This window comes from Zingiber officinale, unplaced genomic scaffold (genome assembly GCF_018446385.1).
Source record: "Zingiber officinale cultivar Zhangliang unplaced genomic scaffold, Zo_v1.1 ctg68, whole genome shotgun sequence".
NCBI classification, from domain to species: Eukaryota; Viridiplantae; Streptophyta; class Magnoliopsida; order Zingiberales; family Zingiberaceae; genus Zingiber; species Zingiber officinale.
In genome coordinates, this window is record NW_024589964.1 from 673491 (window position 1) to 679431 (window position 5941).

Genomic DNA, 5941 nt, shown 5'->3' on the forward strand with positions numbered 1-5941 from the left:
CTCCGAGGTAGCAAAATACTGCTGATGGGTTTTTAGGGAGTCCGACAATTGAGGGGAGATTCTTCGTGTGCTACCTGGCTGATCTCTGGCACCTCTCTAGTCTAGCTTCGGCTTCCTGATCTTCTTCCCGGACCGCACCTGGCATGAGTTTCGATTGGCTGACTGAACGAGAAGACGAACACGAGAAGGAGAGGACAGGTCTCGGACTGGACGGCATGAGTGAGATCTTCTCCTCTTCCCCGGTTGCTCCCATCAGCAGTATTTTGTCGCTCTTCTCTCTTCTCCCTCTACTGGTTCTCTTCAGTCGACGGAAGAAAGAAGGTCTGGAATCTTCAGTCGACGGAGGAAGTTCTCGTCATGCCTTTGCTTTAATTAGAGTTTGGAAGCGAGGAAGCGAACTCTCCATTGTACCTCTCCGCCCAGTGAAGCTTGAATCGGTCCGCCCACTTCTCGCTCTTTCTTTTCTTGACTTTCTCCCCGATGATGCTTGATTCTATTCTTTCAGCGTCGCTACCTCCGCCCGCTCATACTACCTCTTGAGAGCTAAGACTACCGAAGCCCTACTCTTGATCTCTTTCCCCATCCCTGCCCTCACAGTCCGAGAAAAGCATCAAACACTACCCACCACTTCCTTTGAGCCCAGTTCCCCCTCGTGCCTTCGCTCCCGTCCAGGAACTCCTACTCACCAGAAGTAGAGGAAGAGTAGTAGCACCAGCATAGAGAAAAGCACTCCTTTTGCTAGCTCCTCAGACCGGTGAGCTGGGACGAGTGATTAGACCAGGGCTTTCTCGAACCCTCGTAGATCCGTGATTGGTCAATCTGAGATGTGACAAGAGTGACAAGAATTAGAAACTCTAACCATTGAACAAAACAAAGAAGAAAAGAAAGAATCAAATTCTCACTGAAGAAAGCAAGAGAGTGCCGAGCTAAACTAGAACTGATGCTTACTTGGATCGCTTCCGTTTGCTTTGATTTCGCAAAGAAGGGAGAAATTGATGGCAAAGATCTCGCTGCGCAGGTTGCAAAGAAGTAGCATAGCTCAACTTTGCCCTTTCATTGCATCCAAAATCTGATTCTTTCTCACATTCATTTATCTTTTCTGAATCGTTGGGATAGGCGGTCGGATCTGAATCGATAGTTGGGGACAGTCGGATCCTTCTTATCTATATCTATAATGAATGACTCTGCTCACTCGCTCCTATTCTTCTAAGGCGGAGCCCTCGTCCTCTACTGCTTGCTTCTGCGATTCGGCTTGAGTTCGCTCTTCACTCCGCGTCGGCTCAACCTAATGGTCGGATCCGGGGCAGGCAATGGTCCCGAGATTCTTTCTTGAACGAGCTGGTCATAGGTATAGGTCTTGTCCCACTGCTATCATAAGTCTTGTCCCACTGCCACTGCTATCATAGGCCTTGTCTGAGGCTTACAAGTAATCTTACTAGCCCGCCTTGTCCGAGGCACCAGCCAATTTCTTTCCTAGGCACCATCCGCCCGCTCGATCTCAACTATCTCAACAGGGCCCCTTCTCACTGTCTTCCTACTGTCCTCTCGCCCAACTGCTCTTACTTGCTCCTTTGAACTCTCTTATGAATCTACTGAGCTTAGCCGGGCAGGACGAGTCTTCCCACCAAGACCAACCTACTAAATTCTTTCCCATGATAAGTAGATCCGATCAGTGAGTGTAGTGTGTCTGGTCTCTCCCCAAACCATCCCCTTTGAATGAGAGCCCTCTGCCGTCTGATTGATCTTTCGCTCCGCACCTCTGCTTCACTCTCGTTCGTGGAAAGTTCAGAAAGAAAAGAAAACGAAGATCTTGTCGGCTGATCTTCATCTCTGCCCTCGTGTGACCGTCCCCCGACCTCGAGTCTGGAAAGAAGAGGACTTGAGAAAGCAAAGCTACCTTGATCCTCATATAATATAGTGAAATTAAAGCTACCTTCAGATAAGAAAGAAGTCTCTCTCGTTAGTTGCAACGAAAGGATTGCAAAGAAGTAGCTGACGCATTCTTAGCCTCGCACCGCTCCATGGTCTTGACTCTGCCTCCCTCACCCCAGGCACTGAATTGAATTAACTATGAGCCCTCTCCACTCGCAGCTTTCTATGCCTTATGCCTCTCCGCGCCTCTATCTACTCCGTCCTCGTCTGACCTCTGCTCCCTTGAACGAAGACTAGCCTCGTGCATACCGCTCCGTGGTTGTTCTATTACTTGCTTTTCACTCTGCCCTTGGTCGTCGCTCTACTGAACTTCTGACTCCCTCTACTGCAAGAGCACTCGAATAACTCTCTATCTTTACTGCACTCCAATGACAGGACTGACTTCCTGGGTGAACTAACTTCGCAGTTCATGCACGGCTCCTTGGGCGTATCTTTCCTTTCAGCGTCGCTACCTCCGATTCTATTCTCCGTTCTTCAATTCCTCTTTTTAGCTCATCGCTCCCCTTTCCTTCATTCAAAGACTGAGCCTTCCGTACTAGAACCTAGGCCTATGCAAGCCGCTCCCTGGTCGCCCCAAAAGTTCAAAGAATTAAACTTTTGTTCAGCTCTTCAAACAATTTTTGAGATTCTCGAGGAACTGGGCGAAAGAGGGAAGGAATTTACGCAAAAGCAGCGTTGAACCGCTGACTCGGAACTATTGAAACACTACCTTCCCTGGGGCTCTGAAAAAGAAGGAAAAAATTAATTCGAGGAATTTTCCTCGGATTCATTGTCACCCTCTATCCGTCTCTCTCAAGCCATTTTCAAAGTCAGCTGATCAGTCTTCTGTCAAGTAAGTTAGTCACTCGGAATCCATCGGCAAATTCACATTGCCGCAGATGAGGATCTTTCAGTCCGTGCTTTGTCCCTCGAGGTACCTGCAAATGCTTATGTATGGAAACTAGCCTTTCGGTAAGCTTCGGTCTAACTACTTTCTTCTTGCTCCCCTAGTCACGGACCGGGCAAGGCACGCAATCTCAGACGTCAGAATCTCTTCTTATCTGATATTCGAAGCAAGGACATGTTGATCTGTCTTTATCTACCAGATAGCCTCATCTTTCCCCCCTCCCCGGATCCATCATCCTCGAAGAGGAGGAAAGATGAGTCCAAAACTCTTAATGAAGCCCAAAGGAATTACACCACAACAGAAAAGGAGCTTTTAGCTATTTGTCTTTGCCCTTTTTGAGTTTAGGTCTAACTTGTTAGGTACCAAAGTGATTGTGTATTCTGATCATGCAGCCATTAAGTACCTACTTGCTAAGAAAGAGACCAAACCTAGACTTATTAGGTGGATGCTTTTATTGCAAGAATTCAACCTTGAGATCAAAGACAAAAGTGGTGCACAAAACTTGGTGGCCGATCATCAACGTAGGCTCCAAGTGGAAAGTGAGTCCTCCCCCATCAATGACTCCTTTCCGGATGAGCACTTGTTTGCTCTTTCCCACTTGGTGGGTGCACCCATGAAGGAACAAAACATGGCACCCGAATGTGTTGAGGGTTTCTTTTTTGGTGCCAAATCCTTCTATGCTCCCTAGGTTAGTGGCTTTACTCCTTAGGACCCGAGAGCATCACACTAGCTCCACCAATTCTTGCAGAACCTCATTCACTTTTAGCTTGCAAGGAAGTTGCAAGTTTGGTTCCCACTTTCCCTTGGTATGTTGATATTGTCAATTACTTAGTGAGTGGAAAGTTCCCTAGTGACCTATGCCATGCTAAGAAAAACTAAATCATTAATGATGCTAGGTACTACATTTGGGGTGAACCATACTTGTATAAGCATTGTAGTGACCAAGTGGTAAGAAGATGCATTCCGGATCATGAAATTCAATCTATCCTATCTTTTTGCCATTCTTTAGAATGTGGTGGTCACTTTGGACCAAAAAGGACAGCTAGGAAAGTCCTTGAATGTGGCCAGAGATGCATTCTTGTTTTGCAAAGTATGTGATAGATGTCAAAGAGTGGGCAATCTTTCTCAAAGAAATGAAATGCCTCAAGTGTCCATTCTTGTGTGTTCAGTCTTTGATGTTTGGGGTATTGATTTCATGGGCCCTTTTCCTTCATCTTGCAACAATGTTTACATTATCTTGGCTGTTGATTATCTTTCTAAATGGGTGGAAGCTAAAGCCACCCGAAATGATGATGCTAACACTGTTGTGAATTTATTGAAGGGTCTTTTTGCTAGGAAGGGTGTCCCCAAGGCAATCATTAGTGACAAAGGCACACACTTTTGCAACAAGGTCTTTGATGCATTAATGAGGAAATACCATGTTCATCATAGAACCTCAACTCCATACCATCCACAAACTAGTGGACAAGCCGAGACCTCCAACAAAGAAAAGAAGTGAAGTCCATCCTTGAAAAGGTGGTGAATCCAAGAAGAAATGGAGTCTCAAGTTGGATGATGCTCTTTGGGACTATAGGACAGCCTACAAAACACCAATAGGCATGCCCCCATATAGGTATGTTTATGGGAAAGCTTGTCATCTACCGGTGGAGTTGGAGCACAAGGTTTCTTTCAGAACCTTTGAAACAAACACTTTATCCCACTTGCTTTCGGTAGGGGTTTTGTATACAGATTTTTCTGGGTGGATGATCGAGTTAGATTCTTTAATTCATGGTTGTGCCACTACCCGGAATGGACGATGACCAGCGACTCTATATACGTCTCAACTCATCGAGTGACCTGCTAACCTTCACATAGTTTAAGAGGTGCCTACTCTTGATGATGGCGAGAGGAAAGAAGGATCCTCCTGCTGGGAATTAGATCCTACTCTTTGTCTCTTCTTTTCTTTTTACAGAAAATTCTGAGATGAATTGATCGATTCATCGGATCCTAGGTCGGGACTGACGGGGCTCGAACCCGCAGCTTCCGCCTTGACAGGGCGGTGCTCTGACCGATTGAACTACAATCCCAGGAAAATTAGGTGTACAGCCTCATTTTTCTTATTCTTTTTTCTTATTGGATTTCATTCCAACCATTGAGTTTCGCCGTGTTGTAACAGAGACACGAATGAGAGACTATTATTATATAATCAAATATATCTTTCTAAATATAAATGCAGTATATCTTAAAGCAACGTCATCTTAAGAAAAAAGCAAATTGGGGTTCTTTCAAGCATGAGTCAACCAGTGGCGGCGGATGGTTCTCTTAATCCGGAGAATGAAAGTGATATTCAAAAACGTACGAAAAACTAATTGTTGAGAACTGGTAGTGGGAATGATGATGAGATTTTGGAGAGTTCGGATTCTCATCCTGAAGGGCAGCAACCAGTGCAAAATGGTTCTGGTTCATCCTTTTCTTATAAGGATATGTTGACTGGTGATAAAGATGATCCGTCGAACTGGTCGGATTGGTCAGCTTCAGATATGGATGATGAAATGCAATTTGATAATTGTGTGTCTGATGATGAAGCCATTGAGGATTCTAAGGAGCCTCGGGTTACTTTCTCTCGGGAGGATAAAATGGAGATGCGGAAGCCTTGGCAGAAAGCCTTAATTGTCAAGCTTCTTGGGAAAACTCTGGGTTTTCAAGCCTTATCTGCTAGGGTTAAACAGATGTGGCAGTTGGAAGGGAGATAGTTGGTGGTGGATCTTAGCCATGACTACTTCCTTTTCAAGTTTGATAAAAAGTCATATTATCTTCATGTGCTTACGGGGGGTCCTTGGATTATAGGGGGTCATTATCTCACGGTGCGACAATGGGCGCCAAACTTTGATCCCAGTGTGGATGTTATTAACAAGGTTATAGCTTGGATTCGGTTTCCTGGGTTACCCATGGAATATTACAATTCTCTTGCTCTTACAAGGATGGGTTCTCTTGTGGGTAAGGTTCTCAAAATTGATAGAAATACTGAAGATGCTGTTAGGGGACGATTTGCTCGTCTCTGTGTGGAGGTTGATCTTTCCAAAGCTCTCCTGCCGAAATTGGTTGTCGGTAAGCATATCCAAACAGTGGAGTATGAGGGGTTAC

General features: G+C 45.4%; 1 long non-coding RNA gene and 1 other non-coding gene across 2 annotated transcripts; one reads left to right on the forward strand and one right to left on the reverse strand.

Annotated features, from left to right (window-relative positions):
* The first annotated feature begins 2545 nt into the window (after positions 1 to 2545).
* Positions 2546 to 4776, forward strand: LOC122037595. Its single transcript, XR_006127678.1, has 2 exons — positions 2546 to 2845; positions 2923 to 4776. It is a non-coding gene; the product is annotated as an uncharacterized LOC122037595 (long non-coding RNA).
* Positions 4777 to 4810: 34 nt separating this feature from the next.
* TRNAD-GUC lies at positions 4811 to 4884 on the reverse strand. Its single transcript has one exon. It is a non-coding gene; the product is annotated as a tRNA-Asp (tRNA).
* Between the last annotated feature and the right edge of the window lie 1057 nt (positions 4885 to 5941).